The following is a 25,498-nucleotide window of genomic DNA, read 5'->3' as shown; positions in this document are numbered from 1 at the left end:
GGTCTCCTATATGGGTGCAGGGTCCCAAGGCTTTGGGCCATCCTCCACTGCTTTCCAAGCCCACAAGCAGGGAGTTGGATTGGAAGTAGGACCGCCGAGATTAGAACCAGTGCCCATATGGGATCCCGGCGTGTACAAGGCGAGGACTTTAACCACTTCACTTTTGTGCTGGGCCCAATTTATGTTTTTTAATTTCTATCACCTGCAAATACAATTGCACTTCTCAGTAGACTCAATGATGAACATTTAGTTCATTCACAATTTTTTGCTTCTGCCAAAACTACTTAAACTTGTTTTCCATATATGTCTCCTGGACCAACTTCTCCATGAAGTAGTTCATAAACTGGAATTGCTAAATCATGAGATCTTCTATGACAAAGTTATAAAGTCATCAGACTCATGTAGAGTTGAGCAGTAAACTTTTCATCACTGTAATAAAACATCTCAGGCAGTCTAACTTGATAAAAGAAAGAGATTTGTTTTGGCTCATTGTTTGGAGGTTCAGTTTTCCAGACCAAGAACCAAGAGTTGAGTCTTTTTTTCTCGTATTAGACCATTAGGATTCAATCTAGGCTCCACTGTGATAACTCCCTCTAACACAATCACTTGTGTAAGGCTCCACCTGCAAACATCATTATTGGATCAGTTTCCACCTGTCAATACTGTTAACCTAAGCCTCTGGGCTTTAAAATTCCACATGAGTATTAAGGACAACTATTCAAACCATGACAACTCACAACAGAAATGAATGAAAGCATTATTTCCCAGTTGCTTTTTCTTGTATAAAACATTTTCTAGACTTTAATTTTTGTTAGTAACAGGCAAAAAAAAAAAGAAGTCATGTCATTAATTTGTACCACTATAATTTCGTATAAATTTAAACATGTATTCATATTCGCTATTAAAATTTTCTTCCATTAAATGTATGCTTTCATGTTTAATCAATCCTACTATTATGCTGTTTGACTTTTCCCTATTGATATGAAGGATTATTTATATAGTAATTAAACAAAATGCAAGAAAGGAGAAAACTAACAAACCATTGAATAAAACCAGATAAATTATATAATAATTGAAAACTGGAGAACAAAGATTTATGAACAAAAATAATCTCTCAAAGAACATTATAAGCAAGCCCTCTTAAATATAAATATCAGAAGAACACACATTCCATATATAACAACAACAAAATACAATGTAACTATATAATGCTGTGAAGGACTGAGGCCAAATCTGTAACATATGTTAATGAATATAAATAGGATTTCCCATCAGTGGTTCACACCAGAAACAGCAGCAATGGCTGGGATTGAGTCAGAACAAGCCAGGACCCAAGAACTTCCAATGAGTCTCCTACACGGGTGCTAGAGCCATCGCATCAGCAGGGAGCTGAATTGAAACTGGAAGAGCCAAGTCCCAACAGGAGCTCATTTAGGATGCCAGTGTCACAGGCAGTAGGTTAGCCCAAAGAGCTTCATCATATTTAATTTATTTTTATTGGAAAAGTAGATCAGATTTACCAGGAAAAGAAGATACAAAGATCTTCTGTCTGCAACAAACAGAATTGAGCTTATCTGAAGCCAGGATCTAGGAGCTTCTTCTGGGTCTCCCATGCGGTTGCAGGGTTCCAAGGCCTTGGGCCATTCTCCACCGCGTTCTCAGGCCACAAGCAGGGATGGGAAATGGAACACCTAGGACATGAACTAGTGCCCATATGGGACCATGGCGCCTGCTAACTGAGGATTTAGCCACTGAGACACTGGGCCCCTGCACAAATTTAAAAGCATAGATGAAATGAATAATTTTCAAATGAACTACAGATGGTTATAATAGACACCACTGAAGTGAGAAAATTCAGGCAGTTCAATTTTTATAGAAAAATATGATGAAAGTAAGGGCAATGCAAGTTTACTACCCAGGGAAAGTCAATCTTCCGACGCGTAGATAGCAACAATGCTCTGTGAATTTTCCAGTTCATTGAAAAGGAAGGAAAACTTTCTAAATTCTATTTATCATTTATGTTTAGTATTAACAGGTAAACATGATGAAGACAATAAAGAAGAAAATTAGGCAAATATCATTTAGAAATGTAAGAACCAGAACACTAAATATTAGCAGTCATAATCAACATTAACAGAGTAACACTGTAGTAACAGTATTTACTGCAGGAATGAAAGACTTTAATACTAGGTAACTCATTAATATTATACTAGTAGATTTAAATAGAAAATTAATATTTTTGTCATGGCTACTTAAAAAGCCTGTGCTAACTTACATAACTGATAAGAAATTAAGAATAATTTACTTTTTTGGGATGACTATAAAAACATTTAAGAAAAAAAATACATATTTTGTGTTAAAGCCATTGTGATATTTAGGGGTGTGCATGATGACTCAATCTGCTAATCCTCTACCTAATGAGTGCCAGCATCCCATGTGGGTGCCCCGTTCCTGTCCTGGCCATTCCACTTCCCATCCAGTTCCCTATTTGAGGCCTAAGAAAGCAGTAGAGGATGACTCAAAACCTTGGGAACCTACACCTATGTGGGAGGTCTACAGGAGGCTGCTAGCTCCAAGCTTTGGATTAGCTCAGCTCCAACTCTATGATCAGACCATTCGGGGAGTGAACCGATGGACTGAAGATCTCTCTCTGTCTCTCCTCTCCGTGGGTCTGCCATTTCAATAAAAATAAATAACTCTTTTTTTTTTTAAATCAATGAAATCAATGCAATATTTAAAGAGGAAAAAAACAGAAAAAAAAGTTTACCAGTATCAGGAGAAAGAAAAACATGTCCATTTCAGTATTATGCTAGAAGTATTAAATAACATAATAAAGAGAAATGAATTCAAGGTCTAAGAATTGGTGATAATAGGGAAAAATAAATCTCGTGAAGAATGCATGATAACATACTTCAGATATTCTAGAGAATGAATTTTAAAATTAACTTCAGCAATAAAAATTTCAGTATGGTCTTATGCACATAGCAAGAAATCAATTAGAGGATATAATGTTAGCAAAAATTCCAAGCAAATCACATATGTAAGAATATATGTAACAAGATATGCACAAAAGCAATAAAAGGAAAGAAATGTAAATATTCCTGGCAAACACAGATATGCTCAGATAGAGACACATGCCTGCCCTTGAATGGCTTGGCTCAACTTTAGAAATATATCTGTTTTTCCTAAATTCATTTACGAATTTAATACAATCCTAATAAAAATTCTAACTTTCTGTGAAATTAAACCAATTTGGCGCCAAAGTTCACCTGGTAGAAGAGTGACTTAGTATGAGACCCCTCACATTAAACATGCCTCTGATGCTACATAGTTAAAACTATGCAGGTCAGGTGTTCAACATCCTTAAGACTCTGCTTGAGACACCCCGGTCAAGCATGAGAATGCATGGTTTGGGTTCTGGGTCTTCTGCTTCCTGATCCGCTTCTTGCTACTGCACGCTCTAGGAGGCAAGTGGTGATGATCAACTCATTGAAGTCGACCACTCATGTGGAAGACTCAGTCCCTAGCTCCCATCTTCTGTTTGGCTCAATATAGTGTGCTCAATTTGCAGAATAAATTAGAGAATGAGATTCTCTCTGCTCCCTCTCTCTGCTTTTCAAATATAATGAAAAATAAATACAAAAACAGGACCATGATTAAATAATATACTGGTATAGTAGAAGAGCCCAGAAACAGACCTAAGAGTGTGTGTGGTAAGGATAACAACTCAGTTTTCTACTTCAAGTTGGACTGACAGCCCCTGCATCTCCTGCAGTGTCTATGCAGCCCTGTGACAGGATGGTGAAGATCAGAGTGAAGGACGCTCAGTCACTAGGGCTGCTTTCAACTCTGGCAAAGTGGACATTGTGGCCATCAATGATCCATTTGTTGACCTCAACTACAAGGTCTGCATGTTCTAGTATGATTCCACCCATGGCAAGTTCTACAGCATGGTCAAGGACAAGAACTGCAAGCTTGTCATCAATGGGAAAGCTGTTACCATCTTCCAGGAGCAAGATCCCACCAACAGTGAAGGGGGTGATTGTGTTGCCTAGTGTGTGGTTGAGTCCACTAGTCTCTTCACCACCATGGAGAAGGCTGGGGCTCACTTGAAGGGTGGGGCCAAGAGGGTCATCATTTCTGCCTCTCTCTGCCAATGTCCCCATATTTGTGATGGGCATGAACCTTGAGAACTATGAAAACTCTCAAGATTGTCAGCAACGCCTCCTGCACCACCAGCTGTTCAGGCCCCCTAGCCAAAGTCATTCATGACAACTTGTGAAAAGACTAATGACCACAGTGCATGCTATCATTGCCACCCACAAGACCATAGATGGCCCCTCTAGGAAGCTGTGGCATGATGACCATGGGGTTGCCCAGAACATTATCCCACGCCTCAACTGGCACCACCAAGGCCGTAGACAAGCTTATCCCAAGCTAACAGGAAGCTCACTGGCAAGGCCTTCTGCATGCCCACCTGCAACATGTCAGTTGTGGACATGACCTGCCACCTAGAGAAAGCTACTAAGTATGATGACATAGAGAATATGGTGAAGCAGATGTCGAAGGACCCCCTGAAGGGCATCCTGGGCTACACAGAGGAACGAGTTGCTTCCTGTGACTTTAACAGTGACACCCATTCCTCTAACTTGGATGCTGGGGCTGGCATTGCCCTCATGACTGCTTTGTCAAGCTCCTCTCCTGGTATGACAATGAATTTGGCTACGGCAACAGAGTGGTGGAACTTATGGCGCACCTGGGCTCCCAGGAGTAAGAGCCCCTGCAACCACCAACCTCAGCAAGAGCACTAGCTGAAGAGTAAGGCTGCTGGGGAGTCCCTGCGCCCACTCAGCCCTCACCACACTGAGAATCCATTCTCTTCACAGTGTCCACCCCAAATCCCCTGAAGAAGGAGAGGGTCTTCAGAAGCCCTACCTTGTCATGTCACCATCAATCAAGTCCATTGGATCACCCTTCCCAAAAAATGATAAAATCTACATATGAGAAAGTGACCTGTGCTCCTGTATTTGCAGAAGCACAATCTGCAAAAGACACAGAAACAATCCAGATGCCCATTGAAAGAAGAGTGGATAAGGAAACTGTGGTACATCTACTCTACGGAATATTACTCATCCCTTTAAAAGAATGAAATTCTACCACTTGCAATAAAAGGGTCTCAACTAGAGACCTTTATGCTCAGTGAAATAAGCCAATTCCAAAAGAACAAATATCATACATTTTCTTTGATATAAGGCAATATTCATGCAAAATACAAGATCAATAGATAGATAGGTAGCCATGAATGTACATATAGTCATCTAGAAGATCTGTGTAATAGAATCATACTGAGTTGTGAATATAGAATTCAGTGTGCATCTCTACTTCCAAATTTAAGATGAACTCCCAATGAAACTGCTAAATATATAAGTTGACAACAGGATGTTGGCCACTCTCCCATTGTCCATACCTACAATGTGGACTTATGACTATTTTTGAAAGACTGTACTATTGTAATAATATAGGGGAAATCAGTGCAGGGAGGGGATTTGGGGCAGTGGGATGGGGAAATCCAAGAGCCTATGGAGCTGTATAAAATTAAATGTACATATATAATAAAAAATAAAATAAGATTAATTCAAAAAGCGTACATTTGAGGGATGGACATTTTCTGCAGCACATAAGACACCACTTGGGACACATATTGAGGGGTCTGATTCAAATCCTGACTCTGCTCCAGATACCAGATTCCCACTAATGTGCACTCTCAGAAGTGATAGGTGGTGACTGGATTAGCTGGGTCCCCAGCACCCACAAAGAAAACCTGGATGTAATTTTTTGCTCCAGGAAGAGGGGGTTGATTTCTGGTTTCCTGCTCTGGACCTGGTTGGACTCAATTCTTGTAGGCATTTAGGGGAGTGAACCAGAAGATAGAAACTCTTTCTGTGTGTGTGTGTGTGTGTGTGTGTGTGTGTGTGTGTGTGTGTGTGTGTGTGTGTGTCTGTGTTCAAAGATGACAGAAAACCCATTTAGCTCTATCTATGTCCTATCCTGATCTTGGAGTAGATAGGAAAAGCATTACCCTCGTTCAAAATGAATTCTCACTGGGGCAAATGTGTGTCCAGTCAAGATGTGCATGTCCCTGCCTTGCAACACCTGGGTTTAATTTTGAACTGTGTTTCTCTCCTGACTCCAACTGTCTGCTAATTGAAACTGGTAAAACTGCAGGAATAGCTCAAGTGACTGGTTTTTGTCACACATGTGAAATACCTGAATTGGGTGACCAGCTTTGGGTTTCTTTCCTGGCTCAGGTGGACATTTAGGGAGTGAGCCATCAGATGGAAGTATTCTGCACATCTGTATCTCTGTCTCTCTGTCTGTGTTATACATAAATGAATAATAAATAAAATGTTTTTCAAGTTCAATAAATTAAAACTAGGAAACTATTTGGTCTGGCATTTTTTTTTTCTTCAGAGTATGTTTTATATTACCATTTTAGTTTCATTATTGTCTACAAATTGAATTTAATTTTGTTTGCTTGGGTCAGTTATGGCACTTGAAAGTGATTTCCCACCCCAAAATTTTCCATTTCATTAATCTCCAGATCTATTGTGTATTGCCTGATTTTCAAAAAACAAAAAATACTTTGTGCTTTTATTTCTTTTTAATTCTATTGCCGTTTTTTTCTTTTAATTTTTAGCCTTTACTAGTCTTTTCAAAAGTTTCTTTTACTTGTTAGCCTTGTCAAAGAGTATTTTTGTGTGAGTGTAAAAATTAGTCTTTTGTTAGGTTCTTTATGACTTCTTGCCAGCACATTCACTCTATCCTGTCTTCTGCTTCTGTAGCGGTTACCCTAATTTATATTTTAGGCTGGTTGATACTTTATATTAAACTTTTCTGTCATTTGAAGTCATCAATTATCTTCTAATAGTCTACATGTTTAATGATGGTCACCAGAATATGCTTTCAATCCATTCTTGGAAGTATGGAATTTTAATTTCATATCTTACTTTTGAAAGTTTTAAGGCAATTCTAAACTTGTGGGTTTATATTTATTACACTTATTGGAAAGAAAGAAAGAGGCAGAGGAAAATCTGCCTGCAATAATCAACACTGGGCCAGATTAAACCAGAAGCTGGGAGTTTAGCCAGTGACCCATGTTGGTGACCGGGTCACCAACTAGCAAGTTATCCCCTGGTGTCCCCAGAACGCTCATCAGCAGGAAAGTGGAGTTAGGATAGAGCCGAAACTTGCAACGAGACACTACTTTTGGGGTGAAGGTTTCAAGTTATGCTTTAGATGATGTGCCTGATGCTTGTGCTTGATCTACAGATTTTAAACCTTGTTATTTAATAACCACTAGTCGTAAATATGCCTTATATAAGAAGAAAAGTATATTTTTATACTTTTTCAGAGCTGGACAATTGTAATTATTCATTTATTCAAATCACTATGTCCATATGTGAGCTCCTGATGGATACATGTTAACATTTCTCACATTTCTCAGTATGACATGAATGTTTAAACGTTTCTTCTGGCAATGGAAGGAAGTGATGCTTGCTTTGTATGTGGTGACGCTGCACTGCTGTATGGCTGCAAGTGTTCGCAGCACTTTGCAAATGTTTGATGTGTATATAGTAGCTATCATTGCACCTTTCAGAAAATTTTGCTCTGAATATCTAGACATTGTGTAATAACATTTCTACCTTAATTTTTTGATTAGTAATTGCCTATTCTCATCATTTCTGGATCCATTTCGCTTCGTTATAATAACGCATTTCTTCATGCTCCAAATCTCACATTGTGTATACCCTAACAGAGGCTTTTTTCATTTGTTGTGACCCCAAATATACTCAAGGCTACCATCACAATCATATTTTGGGCTGATTACACTTTCTTTTGAGCCTTCTGCTTAAATTGGTTTGTGTATTCTTTCTTTTTTCCTTTGTGCTTATTTTCAAAATGTGAGAGAGCGTATTTTAATCTGCATTATAATCAAAAGTTTAGTAGCTCCACTAAATAAAAATTCAACAATAAAAAATAAAAAGCCCACAGTCCAGCATGAAAATAAGAAAGGGTTATAAATAACAATCAAAGATAATCATTCAATTTCACTCAAAGTAGGTTTTAAAATAACACAAATCATTATAACTACTGTATAACATTATTTCTATCAGCTTGTTTGACAAAGATTTAGGACAAAGTTTGCAAAATACTTTATTTACAGCAGAATTGATACACAGAAGCATTTTCTTTTTCTTTCTTTTTTTAAGTTTAGCTCCCACATATAAAAGCAAATATGCAGTAACTGTATTTCAGTGTCTGGCTTACTTCACTCAACATAATGTCTTGTACTTCTAAATATTTTGCTCCAAATCATAGAATTTCATTCCTTTTTTATAACTGAATATTACATTTATTCTTTTGATTACACTTTATTCATTTAGAAAGTATACAGTCTATTCGGCAAATATCATGCAGTGTTTATGACATGCATATTAACTGAGTGTTAATATTCTAATAGTTATGTATTTTTCTCTATCCCCCATAAATGATAGGGTAGACTTTGCAAATCCTGTATTTAAAAACAGGACAGACTTGGGCCCGGCACGGTGGCGCAAGTGGTTAGGGTCCTCGCCTTGCACGCCCGGGATCCCATATGGGCGTCGGTTCTAATCCCGGCAGCCCCGCTTCCCATCCAGCTCCCTGCCTGTGGCCTGGGAAAGCAGTCGAGGACGGCCCAAAGCTTTGGGACCCTGCACCCACGTGGGAGACCGGAAGAGGCTCCTGGCTTCGGATCGGCATAGCATTGGCCATTGCGCTCACTTGGGGAGTGAATCATCGGAGGGAAGATCTTCCTCTCTGTCTCTCCTCTCTGTATATCCGCCTTTCCAATAAAAAAATAATAAAAATAAATCTTTAAAAAAAAAAGAAAAGGACAGACTTTCAGTTTGCAGTGTTTTTTTCACTGACCACTCTGGAGATGCTTTATTGTTTTCAGGTTTGTTGCTACTGATGTAAATTAGGTCTCCATGGTTGCTGTGTTGTGAGAAATCTCTGGGAATGGGTAGGATTTTCATTCATTTTTGAGATAATGGGTATGAGAGAAGCCCTCCTCCTGATCCCCCTTGAACTTGAGGACCTAATGTCTTCAATATGAGACCTAATGTCTTTCTTCAGTTTCAGAAGTTCTCAGATGTTCCCCATCAGTTCTGTGCCTGTTTGTCTCTATTCTTTAGGGCTTCTTGTTGACAATTTTGAACACTACATTCGATTTCTGTTAACTTCATTTTCTTCTTTAGAAAGTTCTGAGTAGTATTCTGCATGATTCTTTTGATGCTATTTTTTAGCACTTTAATTTTGAATTTAGCTGTTAGGATTTTATTTGTTTTTAAAATGAGATTAAAATTAATGGCTATAAACTTCATTCCTAGTACTTTCACTTCTTTCAAATAACCATGTTTGTTCTAGTCTAATGGAGTAAACTTGAAGTTTTGAAAAACACTGGTTTTAAAGAGTTTCAGTGACTTTTTAAGAAGTTATGAATACACACTGAAGATACAGAGATATCTCAGTTTAAGCACCATTCCGTCCACTTTTGACTGACACTAGGAAAATCATTCGAACTTTTTAGCAACTGTGTCACATAATACAATGTAACAACAAAAAAAAAAAAACAAGAACAGCTTGAAGAAAACAAGATTCCTGAAATGTGTAGCAAAGTGACTTCCGCTATTAAAGTTAACTTATATTTTAAAGTTGTTCATGACACTGATTCCTCTTCCGGTATTCTCTCTAGGATTCTTTTCTGAATTCACAGACTACATGAGAATGAGTTTCCATACCAATTGCTCCAGGCTCTACAGGGGGCATGGAATATTTTTTTTTTTTCTTCACGTGGCTTTTTTTCCTTCCTTCCTTCCTTCCTTCCTTCATTCATTTCTTGTTTCCTTCTTTCTCTCCTTACCCCCTTTTCCTCCCTCCTTTCCTCTTTCTTTCTTTCTTTCTTTCTTTCTTTCTTTCTTTCTTTCTTTCTTTCTTTCTTTCTTTCTTTCTTTCTTTCTCTCCTTCTCTCTTTCTCTCTTCCCTTCCTTCTTTCTTTCTCTTTTTTTAATTTTTATGTTTCGTAATACAGTTCCATAGGCTCAGGGATTTCCCCTCCCACCCTCTTCAATGACCCTCCCCACACTGTTTTCCCATACATTACACCAATAGCATAGCCCTTCAACAACAGTCACAATTTCATCATTCTGTTATTTAAGTGTATCATGACATTGAAGATATAGACAATGGCAGAGAGTCCAGCATGCTATTGTCAAGCTATAATAACAGTTTCATTGGGGATTCATCTTTTATTCAGGAGTAGAGATGCACACCCAGTTCTTACGTTTGTGTCTTGACTGGAACCTGGAGAGAGGGGTGAAAAGACTGACCTATTTAACTCTGCCTCCTGCATATGGAATACCCATGCTAAGGCCACTCGGAATCAGGAACTGTGTCAGGAGCAAGAGGGACGAGCCTTACTCCAAGTTCCAGTTAGTTGATGAGATAACTCTAATCTAGCAAAGTCTGAGGAGTTACAAGTTTGAGAAAATTCCTGGTGAAGGGACTAATAGGGCCATGCTTCTTTGGTAGTCCTAGATGTCTTAACTAATGAGGCAGACAAGTCCCAGTGGCTTCAGAAGGATTCCCACTCTTTCCATTTGGCTTGTGGGAGAATTCCTACTGGAAAACTCGTATTCTATTAAATCACTAAATATTTTGGTAACTGGAATTCTCGTTGGGGAATGACATTTCTGTATCCAAACATCAGTGTGCTGTAACACAAGATGGTTCTTATGGAAATTGCAGATTTATCTCACCACATGTGCTAACTCAGAGTAGGGTGGCATTGGGATCAGCCTCAATACTTTTTTGCCTCTGGAAGAAACAAACAAAGAAGGCTTGCTTTGTCTCTACAAGGAACATGGGTCACACTGTTCTGTAAGAGCTGAGTTTCAGATATAATGACCCTAACACAGTGTTTATCTTGAAGGTCACTAGTAGCTGTTGAAAAGCATGCCCTGTTCCCTGGAGAACAGTGTCCACCCTGACAAATAGTTTCTGCTGGAAGAACATTCTGTGAGTCCATGTTCTCACTCCAAATATTAGCCACTGTAGCCCTGAAGGTCATGTTCAAAACAAAGTCATTTTCTATCTTTCTTAGTAAATTTAATCTCCTTTCCATAAAACAAATACAATTGTTTGCTTTGAGGATTATTCTTTACTGTCATAATTTTCATCTCCTTCCCAAATGCTTTTTTCCACTTCATTTTGGTCTCTGTAACTGCATGAAGGAGTTGAATGGGTGATTTCTCAGCTCCCTTTGGTTTCCGATGTCCTGGGACATCAGCTACATATGTCTTATTACCTTAGCAAATGTTAAGCTTCCAGATAACATGTTTGTCTTTGGGTCTCCCAAAGTGCATATGATAGAGTGCCTGTATGAAGAAACCTCTGTTATAAAAAAATGTGAGATAAATACATGGCAATACCTCCATATATCATAGTACTAGCCAAGAATGTTGCCTTAATATGATTGAGAGAAGATACACTTTGGATGACTGGATAAAGAAAGTGTGGCAATACAGACGTTATGAAATACTACTCAGCCATAAAAGAGAATGAATTCCTGTCTTTTGCAACAAAGTGGATGTGAATGGAAATCATTAGGCTTAATGAAATAAACCAGTCAAAAAGAGGATTATCATGTTTTTCCTGATCTGTAGTAGTTAATGCCGAATACAAGAAAATGTCATCTATATGAATGAGAATAACACGCTGAGATTGGATCATTGTTTACAGCCTGTACATATACCCTTGAGGAGAAATTTTTCTTATCTCCTTGAAATCTTTACCTAATGGAGGGTTAACCGTGCCATTGCGAAGTGAAATGGAAACATGCCAGTGTAACCACTTCAAAAAAGAAGAATGAAGGGGGAGGTGGCTGCGGAACACAGGCAGGAGGGCAGGCAGGCTGAGAGCTATCACTATAACTCTCCATCTGTATTGTGAAAATTCTCACTTCATGTAAATAAGTTTAAAAAGAGAAGAGGCACTTCTAAATGGACAAAGCCTCTAAGTGCCCGGCTTGAGGAGTGGAACGCTGGCTGATGGCCAGCCCCTTGCTCCCTCTCTTGAGCCTGTGCTCTGGGCAGGATCCAACAATGCTGGGCATGGCACACCCTGACACTCAGAAGCTTGTCCCAGGTTAGTCCTGGGGGGCAGGCTACCTCTTGTCTCGTTCAGGTCTGTGTGGAACTGGAGGAGACAACTGTCCTGGAGCCACCAACTCACTAGTCTCAGCATCCAGACCACAGTCACATAGAAATGCCCATAGAAATGCCCACAGTCCTCTGAAATATGATTATGGACCGCACCAGTATTCTCCTGTTGAGCTCATCGACCTCCTGAAGCAAAGTCTCACCAACGAGTGGTGAACCTCACATGGTTCTGAACCAATCTCTTCTCTCCCCTTATCTTTAGTTTTTCTTTTAATTATTTTATTGGAAAGTCAGATATACAGAGAGGAGGAGAGACAGCGAGGAAGATCTTCTGTCCATTGATTCACTCCCCAAGTGACCGCAACAGCTGGAGCTGAGCCGATCCAAAGCCAGGAACCCAGAGCCTCTCCTTGTCTTTAGATTCTTAAAATGCCTACCCAATCCTGGATTTCACTGAAATCTGTACCTCAAGTTAGAGGACATTTTATTATTTGTTTTTCTATTTTAATATAATAATGTGTGGCTTTCAGGATCAGGAGATAATTTAGCCTTCCCACTCGGTATATATCATCCATAATTATTTCTACAAGAATAAGTCTCCTTTTTTTTTCAAGAAACTAATTTATCTACTTTGTTTATATATCTCCTTTGTCTCTTTCTTTCTGTACTCTGCCTTTCAAATATATTGCTCTTTTAAAAGTTGGAGTGGGGAGGGCAGATAGCATTGTGGTGCAGGGGACTGGAGCAATACCATCAACCCGTATTAGAGTGTGGGTCTCAATCCAGGCTACTGCGCTTCCAATTCAGATCCTGCTACTGTTCCTGGAAAGGTAAAAGACAGTGGTCCAAGTCCTCAGACTCCTGACAACTGTCTGGGGGACCCAGATGGTATTCTTGGCTCTGACCTTTGGCCTTGCCCCACCTTGGCTGTTGCAGCCATTTCAAGAATGAACAGATAGGAAATTCTCTCCTCTCTTCCTTTCTTTCTCTTGATCTCTATGTTTCTCAAATTAAATAATTAATTAATTTCAAAAAAGACTTACATCTCCTGGATATAATACATGGAAGATATAACTAATTGCTTATATATTACTTATTCTCTTTGTTTCCAAAGCAGAAAAATCTTCTTTATGGAGCAAAAATATATCCTGACTTTAAAAACCATTTGTATTTGCTGCTAAAATTAGTCAAGTCTCATGGTTTTGACTAATATGATGAAAGCAGGAATTACTGGGAATTATTTATAGGAATTCACTTGAAAAACAGTTCATTTCAGCTGGTTCTCTGATTTTGTCCTTGTTCTTTCCCATCCAAGTGCATGCAGTGTTGCCTTGGTGCTTCATCTTGGCAATGTGAAGCTGCAAGTGGGAAGGCAAAAAAAACAGAAAACAGAGATTGCTTAAAGGAAAGATAAAAGAAGTCTGATGGCATCACATGGCTGGTGGATCAGCCCGGAAAGCATACACCCTGATATCCTTCCTGTCATGCAGGAAAAACAGAATTCTTTATTTAGTTCACCCATGTTCGAAGCTATACAAAACCAAATTGACTTTCTTCCAACTTTTCCTCCTCTTCCCTCAGAACATCAGCTGCAGGTTGACACTTTTCTATTCAGCATGACATCTATTATCCAGAAGGAAACTTTAATCAACATCCCCTACTCAAAAACCCTACCTTCAATTAAAAAAAAAAAAATCAGAATGGCTCATTTGTAGCTAGCTCTGCTTTACTCAGGCGAAGACTCACTCAGGATTTTGTCATTATCAGAAATTTTCCTACTTCAAATCTAAGCTTTGTTTTTCCTGTTCTTCAATATGGACTGATCAAATAACTCCACTAAAACACCCTTTGATCCCATGATCATAATCCCATCATTGTAATCAATCTTCTGAACTATACCTTCTCAGAAACCTTGAAGTCCAATCTGTGTCTGCTTACCTACTTTTCCAAGTTAGATTCCATGAAACTGAAGTATATTTACTCTTTGGGAAGCATTTTTGATATCCTGGACACCTGTTTCCCCTATGTGTTCTCATGATAAAACTGAAGTCTCATTTTACCAAGCAGTTAAACTTATTGGAAGAGAGACACACAAGTTTCCATGTGGAGGAGTTAGGCTTCATGTTGAATTCATGATCAGCCACTTGGACGGGTTTTTGATCTTTGCCAGTCTTTCTACCAGGTTCCCCTATCATTTGCCCACTTACTAAAATAACTACACCCTCAAATGTTTGCAACTTATTTTTTTGAAGATGAATCAGGAACTTGGATTTTTCAAAAATCCTTTCTCCTCTCCCCTTTAAAAAGATGTATGTATTTATATCAAAGGCAAAGAGACAGAGGAAAAGGGAAAGAAAGATCTAGCTGCTGGTTTCCCTCCCAAATGACCACAGGGCTAAGCCAACCTGAAGCCAAGAGACGGTAGTCAGGAGCTTCATCCAAGTCAGCCACACAAATACAAGTGTGCAAGTACTCCAGCCATCTTCCACTGCTTTCCTGGGCACATTACCAGGGAGCTGTGTAGCAGCAGGAACAGATACTGGTACCCACGAGAAATGCCAGGACAGCAGGTGGCAAATTAACTTGCTACACCACAATGCTGATCCTTAACTTCACATTTTTATCTACATATATAGGTGACACTTATAAAGGTGTCTCAAAAACATTCATTTTAAATTGAATTAAAAGAAGTTCAATATTTTGGTTCAATAGACCTTTGAAATCAATGCTTAACTTGTGTACAATATGGATTTTTCATGCACTTTTTGGAGCCCTCTTGTATCTCCTCTCACCAAACAAGCAACAGGTCTTGCTCCTTTAAGGACCACCCCCTGCATTCCCTCTCATCACCTCTCTCTTCTGGCTCAATCTCAGTCATCATAGAACCACAGGCTCTTGGAGAACTCCCAACTTACCTCCTACCATGGCCATTATGGTAATTCTCCTTTCTTTCACAGCCAAAATATTTTTAAAAGTTCCCTTCATATTCTGTCTTCATATATTCCTCCCCTATTTAGTATAACCAGTTTTGATTTTTAACCCTTTCATTGCTATTACTCTTCATTCTTGAAGACTGACTTTTTGACGGTGCTCGTTGAGTGCAATGAGTGGTCCATCAAAAACGCAAGCACTCATGACAGAATCAATGATGACTTGAATTTTCTCTTTTCCAGCTTCTCCATCGCTTTATGGTTTTTAAATAAATAACTCCATATAAGATTCAATTTTCTTTTGCTCTCTGCTATATGTGTCTCCTCACATTATCAAGAAAATCTTTATGATATGTTTAGCTTGTATCCAGATAATCTTCTACATTTTACTACATACACACATACATATGTGAAGATAGTTTCTAAAGTTCATGGAGGCTGGATTTAAATATATGCCCATCTTAACACTCAAAAACTTGAAGTGCATGCATGCACTTAAAAAGCTTATGATAAATGAGTGTTATGAAAAATGCTACACATGGATTACGAATGAAAACGATTCATAATGATTCATATTTATCTATGCTGTTCGTTGTAAGTGCTGTATGTATCCCACCCTGTAAATTCAAAATCATTTATTATAGGAGTAAAGTGAGGAAGTGTAAGGTCTTTGAAGTAAATTGAAACCCACTCTGCTCCTTTACTCAGTCTATTTCCCTTCTTTTTCCAAAAAGACTACTGCTGGACATCTGGTTTATACCCAAGTTATATTTTAGAATTTATATATACACTCATATGCAGACTTCTAAGCTTCTTTAAAGAAAGTTAACTGGAACTCAGGATAGAAGTCAAGTAATAATGACCTCCTTACTGTCTGCTGTCAATGAATATTTGCAAACGTGTGGTCAGTGGCGCACTAGATCTGTAAGGAGTTGGTGAGTTTTTTGGCAAATAAGTCCAGGAACAGTCATTAAAAGTAAGCAGTTCTTCCACCAGAATGTCTTAGAGCTTTAACTGTGCTAATGTGGGAGTCAGGAATGGTTCTCCAAAGCCACCTTACTTACCCTCGTCCAATGCTGAGCAAGTTCAATGGGAGATAGGAGAAAGGTGTCCTGAAGACTTTCAAAGTTGAGCCAAGAGTCAGACAGACATCACTAGAACTCTAACTCCTGCAGCTTGAGGGATCTGGTGAAACTTCTTAGCTCCGGGAATTTGAATCAAGTGAAAAGTGACAAGTCAAGACTGACAAACCTGATGGACCCTCATTTTCACACATTTCCTTCACTGTCTTGTGGAACAAACAATTAATTAAGAGCCATTAATCTATGCTTAAAACATTTTGCCTTGTCAGGAATTCATTACATACTGTTCATAGCAGACTAATTTGAAAAATAACACAATAGAGATTTATAATGTGGCAGCAAAATCCTTTGAGGAGGTTTTCCACGATCGTGGTAAACAATCATAACAATTGTGTTGCGTATAAAAATGATGATTGTAGCACTAGACTCATGAAAGGTATTACCAAGTGAGAACTAAGAAGTATCAAATATTTTGCAGATAGCTTTAGAGGTTTCCTCAGGAGCATAATTTAGAGTTCTCAGCTGACCCCCCCCCCACAAATGTGGATAAAGTTCATTTTAAAAATATTCTAAGGAAATTCAATTTGAAATATATTCTGATGGGCTTTGTCAACTGAGTCTCCAGATATTCATATTACAGTGAGTTTCACAAACTCCAATGGCATCACTGTTGTGCACTTGAAGTACTTTGCCTGCAGATTCCATGAAATAGAATAGACATAGAATAATTCTGGACATTATTCTTGATTCTCTTTTCTAGCAGAACAATCTATGTATGCAACAACCTATGTAACTCTTAAAATTCAATGACAGGAAGACACATACCCTATTCCAAAATTGAGAAAACTATTTGAACACACGCCTCACCAGAGAAGCCATACAGATGGGGAATAAGCATATGAAAAGATGCTCATCATCAAATATCATTAGGGGGAAATGCCAAATAAAATAAGGAGAGACCTCTAAAAATCTAGAACATAGAAAACGGCGAATGCTGGTAAGGAGGCAGAGCAAAGAGAATACTCATTTACTACTTGTGAAAATACAAAATTGTACACTTCATTTTGAAAGATAATTGGCATTTTCATATACAAAAGGTAACAAAGGTTTAATGAGGGAGACTTAGCACAAGCCATGAGGTGGGGGGCAGCACTGTGGCAGAGTAGGCTTAACCTCTACCAGTGACACTAACATCCTATATGAGTGCTGGTTCTAATCCTGGCTGCTCCACTTCCAATTCAGCTCTCTGCTTCTGGCATGGGAAAGCAGTGGATAATGATCCAAGGTCTTGGGACCCTGCATCCATGTGAGAGAGCTGGAAGAAGCTCCTGGCTCCTGGCTTTGAATCAACTCAGCTCCTGGCCATTGTACCCATTTGCTAGATGAAACAGTGGATGGAACATCTGTCTCTCTCCCTCTCTCTCTTTCTCACTGTCTTTTAGGCTTCTCCAAAATTCCAAAGTAGACATTAATATTAAAAAAAAGTTAAGAATGTTTGCCCAAGGTAACATTGTTTAGAGAAGAGATGGTGAGACATACAATTTAGGAATGGGATTCTGGTGAGTGACAATTGCCTCTTGGTTTTCCTAGCACTTCCTAACAACTGCTCACCCACAAAGAGGGCAAAGGTAGTAATAGAGAAGATGTAACTGGAAAACAGCTGGAGACCATGGGGCAGACTACGGTGATTCTTCCGCAACCATAGCAGTGTTTGTTGTAGTGAAGGAGAGAAGACTGGGCTGCAGTGAAGCTTGTTGCTGGGAGTCTGGGATTCTCATACTCAAAGAAATTACATCTCGGATCCAGCGCTGTGGCCTAGTGACTAAAGTCCTCCCCTTGAATGTGACAGGATCCCATGTGGGCACCAGTTTTAATACCGGCAGCCCTGCTTCTCATCCAGCTCCCCGTTTGTGGCTTGGGAAAGCAGTCAAGAACAGCCCAAAGCCTTGGGACCTTGCACCCATGTGGGAGACCCACAAGAGCTCCTGGCTTCGAATCAGTGCAGCACCGGCCCTTGTGGTCACCTGGGGAGTGAATCTTCGGATGGAAGATATTTATCTCTGTCTCTCCTCCTCTAGATATATATATCTGACTTTGCGATCAAAATAAAATAAATCTTAAAAAAAAAGAAATTACATCTATGGGTGAAATAAAGGAATTACAAGCTCACTAAATTCTTATTGCACTTTTTGTAATTGCTTCATTAAAATGTAATGTGCACGTGCACAAAAGTATTATAAGTGTGCAGCTTTGTGAATTTTCATAAACTGAACACACCTATGTAACCAACACACAGGGAGAACACTAAGAAAGCACTGGATGAGACTTTGTTCTCCATTCTCAGAGCACTCTCCTATTCTGATCTCTCATCACACAGTTTAGCTTTACTGGATACTGTATTGTACCATTTGCATAAGACTTAAAACGAATCAGCAAAACTAAACTGTGTGGTGAGAGACCAGCACAGTGAGCTGATAATATTAAGCTGCCAATATTATTTCTTCATTGTCATTTTCTCATAAATGTGTAACAGTTTTCCAGCAGCTATGTCTTACATGATGATGTTCATATATTCCTGTTTCTGAAATGTTTCTCATTTTAGGTTTCAATGGAATAAATGTTAAGAAATCCAAATCACAAACAATAGCTTCTTGAATGCTGCAGTAATTGTTAATAAAGAAGTTCTTTTTAAAGATTTATTCAATTTAGTTTGGAAAGAAGAGTTACAGAAAGAGAGAGAGAGAAGAAAAGACAATGAATTCTTCCATCCCCCAGTACATTCCTCAAATGGCCTCAATGTCCAGGGCTGGGCCAAGCAGAAGACAGGAATCAGGAGCTCATCTGGGTCTCCTGTGATGGTTGCAGGGGCCCAAAATACTTGGGGCATCTTCAGGGTATTTTCAGATGCATTGGCAGGGAGCTGAATTGCAAGTGGTGTATGTGAGTCTTGAACCAGTGCTCATATGGGATGTGGAATTAAAAGTTGATAACTTAACCTATTGCATCACAATGTTGGCCCCAGCAAAGAGGTTCTTAGAGCAATGAGCTTCAGAATCATTACCGTAAATCTGTAACTGTAACCCAGTTCGTTTTTCCATCATATTGTTGATGAACATCTGGGATTTTCACTATTTTGGGGCTGCTGATAAATATGCTCCCAGGGGAATTTGGGGGCTTGTATATCAGGTGTGTAAATACCTAGGATTGGTAGATATTGTCATTTTTCCAGAATATCTATAACAACCAGCACTCCCCCTAGCTATTTACAAAGTTTTTAATTGATCTACTATCTAACCGATACTATTTGTTGATTGTTTATCACTTTAACTGTCTTATTAGTCGCATAGCAACGTTATACAAAGATTTTAAATTTCTGATAACAATGTAGCTGAGCACCATTACAAGTGTACATTGATTAGTTGGTCTTTTGTGAATTGCTTACTTATTCTGTTCTTTTCTTTATTAGGCTGTATATCCTTTTCTATAGAGTTCTAGGAAGTATTTTTCTTTTTAAATTATCTTCTGTGTCTATTGAAATGAGCATTTTTTTCCCTTCTCTTTCTCTCAACCATGTGCTCTAAATGGGTTGTGTTTTTAAGGATTAAATCATGTTTGAAAACCTATGTTAGTCCTAGCGATAAGGAAACATACCTAATTTTACATATTGCTGGACTTCATTTGCTAAATTCCAAAGACTCTCTGCTGCTGACAGAAGTTAGTCTATGATTGTACTTTTCGATACTGTCCTTTGTAATCAAGGTTATACTAGCTTGCTAAAATGAGCTGCAAAATGTTCCCTCTTTTTCTATTTTCAGCAACCCAGTGCTATTATCTTTTTTAATGTCAGAAAGAATTTGCTCCCTAAATTATCCAGGCTAGGAGCTTTCTTTATAGGAAAATTTTAAATAACATCATTTCAGTGGATGTCAGACTATTCAGATTTTTTACTTATTCTTCTGTCTGCTTGAGTAAGTTGTATTTAAGGAAATTATTGTATGAAAACTATCAAGTATGTTTGTATAAATGTTTATAATATCCTTTTTAAATATTTTTGCTATTCATGTAATCTGTAGGAATATTAACTTCTATCAGCAAGATGAGTTTATTATTTCCTTAAAGATTTATTTTATTGAAAATGTAGATCAGATTTTTATGTGTAGAAGGAGAGATAGAAAGATCCTCTCTCTGCAGGTTCATGTCTCAAATGGCTGCAATGACTGGAGCTGAGTCAATCGGAAGCCAGGAGCCAGGAGTTTCTTCTGGATCTCGCATGCAGATGCAGGATTCCAAGATTTGGGCTGTCGTCGACTGTTTTCCCAAGACACAAACAGAGATCTGGATCAGAAGTCATCTTCTACTGCTTTCTGAGGCCATAAGCAGGGAGATGAATGGGGAAAAGAGCAGCCAAGATATAAACCAGTGCCCATATGGGATCCCAGCATTTACAATGTGAGAATTTAGGCAGTAAGCCATTGCTCTGAGCCCTATATTTTTATAATGTGTAAATGTATTTCATTGTAGTTTTTACTTAATATAATCCTATTTGAAATAGTTTTGATCCTGTAAAAAATTGTGATACAGTACAATTCAAGGGATTTCCCCCACCTACTTTCAGGTTTTCTAATTATCATTCTTCCAAGTTTGTTCTCTTTCTCTCTCCTTTCATCCTTTCTTTCCAAAATTATGGCCTGTCATTGTAGGTGTTTCCCCACATGAAGTCACCCAAAATAAAGACTCTTTTCTGTTTTACCATCACCTAATCCTCCCAATGAAGAAATCAATGTTGATAACATACTGTTATCCAATAGTGTGTGTTGCATATAGCCATTGTATTTTTATCAATCCTTCAATCTGCAATATTTCTTCTTTTCCTCTCCTTTAGGCCCTTGACATTCATAAATAGTTTACCTCTTTTACTCTTTATGGTGAGTTTTTAAAAATCTATTTAGTTTACTTTTGCTCAATGTATTTATTTTTATTTATTCCTCCAATGTAGAGTGACAGAATGAGGGAGAGATGGAAAGAAAGCACTTTTCATGTGCTGGCTGAATCTCCAAAGGGTAAAATGGCTGTGGCTGGGCTGGACCACAGCCAGAACCATGAACTCCTTCCACATCTCCCATGTGAGAGGCAAGAACCCCCAGGCAAATGGGCCATCCTCCTCTGCTTCCCGAGGAACATCAGCAGGGAGCTAGGTTGGAAGTAGAGTGGCTAGAGGACTTCACCTGACACTCCAACCTAAGATTCTGGTGTAATATAGTGGTTTAACCTATTGCCCCACAGTGCTGGTCCCTATGGTGACTTTCAAATATAACCCACATGGTACTTTTAGATGGACAACTCTATGTAAAACTACAAATTAATGCAATGGTCTTGAGGCAGTTTGAATAATGATCATTTCCTTCTGAAAAATGACCAGATCTTAAATCCTGGAGTTTGTGAGCATGTCACCTTACATAGTAAAAGAGGATTTTGCAGATGGAATTAAGTTAAGGATAAGGATCCTAAGAGCTGTATTGATTCACTTTAGTGAAGACATTACATTGAGAGTGGCAATTACAGTTGGAGTAATGATCCGATTATTTAAGCTAAATGAGAAAGAAGTAGCTGTTAATATCCCTGTATCTTTCAAGTCATTGATGATGTTGAGAATTCCTGCAGTTCCCTAGGAAATCCAGTATGATTTGTGGTTTCCTATCCTGGTAGACAAGGGAGACTTCACTGCACGGGTTTCAACTGGCTATTCCTTTCATAATGATCATTATAATGGGTCAGAGGGCGCACGTGGGATGTCTGCCGGTTGCCAATATCTCTTTTAAATATTTAGATTCAGGTACCAGAAGACATGATGATGATGTGGGTCAAATGATATACTTGACAAAAATCACACGTTACCTGACTAGTCAGTTTGACTAGTGGGTGAAAATGGCAAATAGAGTCTCAAAAGGCAATGTTTAGTAATACCTGCAATAACTGAATTATCCTTTTTCCTTGTCCCTATAGATCTCACAATTTTATTCAACAGCCACAAAGTCCCTTATGGCAAACATGGGATAATTTTTACAGTATTTACATGTGAAATGACCACAGAGAAACTTCTAAAGGAGTTCTGACCTCCTCTTCAATTGAAAGACTGGGACTCTGAATTGGGTATAAGACAAAGATTCTTTATTGAAATGAGCGACAAAGTGAAGATTTCCCTTTTATATAAATCAAAATGTCAGTGTGTCCTTCCACCATCTTAATGACATATCAGAGAATGACTATAGCCTAACTATAGGAGCACTAGTGCTTGTCTGTTAATAAGTTTCTGCATGTCTGAAGAAAGGACTTGCTCTCTGGACTGTTTGCAAGAATACAGTACAGGAGTTGGTGAGTGTGTAGGTCACAAATGGTAAATCCACCTCAACATTGCTGTATCTCCAAACTTTTAACTTTCTGCTTCTACATCAAACCAAGGACAAATTTACATGCCCAGCTCTTTATACATAGCCCAAAGTTCAGTTAATCCACCAAATGAACTTATTTCCAGTTATAATCCAGAATATTTGGCAGGAGAACTCATATCCACAAGGCCATCCAAGTCAAGATTATGTTCCTTTTTTCTTAATCTAGTAAAGATGTGTATACCCGACACATATTCTACCAGCTTAAATTATTTATAATTTTCTCCATACATAAACCATTTTCTTCCATGCCAGTTTGTACAAATGTGTAGGTTGGTTTTGGAAGGGGGCAGACCAGGAAGGGCTGAGCAAACCTTAGCTTGCTGGCAAGTACAGAAACCAGGCTAAAGCACAGGTGATGCTGGGCTAGGCTATGACACCTACTGGTGTCATGCATGAGCCAGGGATAGGAGCAGACTGAGCAGGGTCAGGTTCTAGCATTCACCAGTGAAAGTTGGGACTTGGGGAAGGTCTGGTCAGTCCAGCTACAACATCCAAAGGCAAAGGCCAAGACAGGTGAGGGATTATGCCAATCTGGGTCAGAGCCACTACTGGCATGCACGAGATCTACAGCTGGAAACATACCTGGCTTGGGAGCAAAGGGGATACCCTAGCTGCGCTGTGGTTCTAACTGGTGAGTATGAGGGTCAGAGTGAGGGCTGCTGTCTGTTCTGGACATGGCTGCAGTGTCCCTTGGCACAAGGGTGGATGGGGACTGGTATGGCTAGACTCCAGCACTGACTGGTACTCATGAGAACCATGGTGGGTGTAGAATGGACTGGGCTAGGTCTCTGCGCCTGCTGAGCCATATGTGAGCTATATCTTAGTATGGACAGGCTTGTCTTGGCGTAATACCAACAGTAAAAATCAGAATGGGTGAATGCCAGTCAGGAAAGGTCAATCTTTTTGCTAGGACAGAAGGTGGACTAAGTAGGGCTGACCCACGGACCCAATGATGGACATGAGATCTGGCATTGGGAGAGTTTCTGATGGAGGAGCTTGGGGAACTCCTCTGTTGGGACTAAGTATCACGATAGGGAGGCAGCCAAGACCAGGCCACAGGAATAGTATCCATTGACATACCTTTGGCTCAGGTTTGGGGTATACCGGGCTGGGCCAGTTAATACCACCCACTGGCAAATCTTAGCACCAGCATGGAGTGTGGGTCAGGCCGGGTTGGGCCATAACACAAACCTGTTCATGTGAAGGCCAGTACTGGGGCTGGCTGGGCTGAACTAGGCTGTAACCCCCACCAGTGTGAATTGGAATTGGTGGTGGGCCTTGCCTGGACAGGCTAGAGCACCCACTGTCAAATGTCAAGGAGAGGTCAGACCATGCCAGAGGGACTACAGCACCCAACCAGCACACATGAGACCAGGGACGGAGGGGGAGAACCCGCTAGAGGGGCTGTGAGTAGTGCTTGGAGATCGGTGGTAATTCACAATTGTTGAATTATCAAAACCTTTTGAGCAGGACTCTCAGAGCATGCCCCACATCAGGGACTCTGGAGTGGTGCTGGATGGTTGTCCTCCATCCCAGGGTACAGAGGTGTTTGAGAGGCTGGGTGTGGCTTCTCTCCTTGTCTCCCCACTTCCCCCAGATATAGGAAGGAAAAAAGAAAATGTGGAAATGGTGATTTCATCTACCTTCCTTAGCTCTTAATCTTTATCATCCTAATCAACTATATAAAATCATTTAAAAAGCAAAAATAATTACAAAAAGTAATCCTGTGCATTTGCATAAGCAATTGAAAAATTTATAAAATGCTTTGTACTTTGAGCTGCACAAACCTGTGGCAATAATAAAGCAGTTGTTACTGGCATTGCTTCCATTTTATAGGCAAGAAAATAGATTTGAAAGTCATAACTGACTTGCTGAAGTTTGTGCACTAATGAAGCCTTTGTTCAGGTTAGAGGACACAAGAGAGGAACTTGGTTTTGTAGGAGTAACTCCAGGAGAACTTCAGCTTTTGTAATCTCCTGTGAAAAAAATATTTTGTCTGAGGATTTAACAATAGGAAACCAAACAATGTCCCTGGAATAAACTTTCGGTCTATTTTTGAGCCACAGTTTGCACAAGGCCAGGGTAGGCCTGAAGGAATGTGATTTGTGTGGTAGGGCACAAGCTGAACTTACTTGGTATTGTTTCCTTTGGTCCATACCCTTGTCCACAGTTCCCAGCACCATAAATGCTTATGAGGGCTCTCTTATCCAGTGCACCAGGAAGGAACAATAGGTAACGCCAAACACTGGCTAAATCAGAAGTTTCTTCTCTTATAGGTAAGAATTGGGGCTTTAGTCATCTTTCCTTATTAATGAACAAGTGCAAAAGTTGAGCTCTTTCACAACTACAGTAGTTGCTAAAACCTAAAAAATACAGTTTTCCTGTTTAAGGGCATAATCAGAGGGAAAATAAACAGGAGTAACAATACCCAACCAAGTACTTGTCCATAAAGAATTATTTTTTTTTTTTTATCTTCAACCGTGTCCCCTGATGTAGAAACGTTTCTGCAAATTGCAAGGACAACTGTGTAGGTACTAAATCAGATGGCTGCTTCATTTGAGTTAAGATGCAACCCCACCATTTTTTGACAGATTTTTTTTTTCCTCTGGAAAGCTGTGAGATAGAGATTGATCCATTTTTCTAATAGTTAAAGCACATTTTTCTGAATTGTTTGTTTGCTCAGAGTATAGATACACACCTTGGTATCTCTTTACTTGTGCTCACACTTGGTGAAATTTCCTGGACCTTGAAAATATGGAGACTCTGATACATTTCTG

The 25,498-nt window shown here is 39.2% G+C and overlaps 1 pseudogene; it reads left to right on the top strand.

Moving 5' to 3' along the window:
- The first annotated feature begins 2,041 nt into the window (after window positions 1-2,041).
- On the top strand, window positions 2,042-4,774 carry LOC121171531 (annotated as a pseudogene).
- The last annotated feature ends 20,724 nt before the right edge of the window (window positions 4,775-25,498 follow it).

Source organism: Ochotona curzoniae, unplaced genomic scaffold (assembly GCF_017591425.1).
Source record: "Ochotona curzoniae isolate NIBS_2020 unplaced genomic scaffold, NIBS_Ocur_1.0 scaffold_2683, whole genome shotgun sequence".
In the NCBI taxonomy this organism is placed as follows: Eukaryota; Metazoa; Chordata; class Mammalia; order Lagomorpha; family Ochotonidae; genus Ochotona; species Ochotona curzoniae.
Note: the sequence above shows the minus strand (reverse complement) of the source record. Positions and strands in the feature narration are given on the sequence as shown.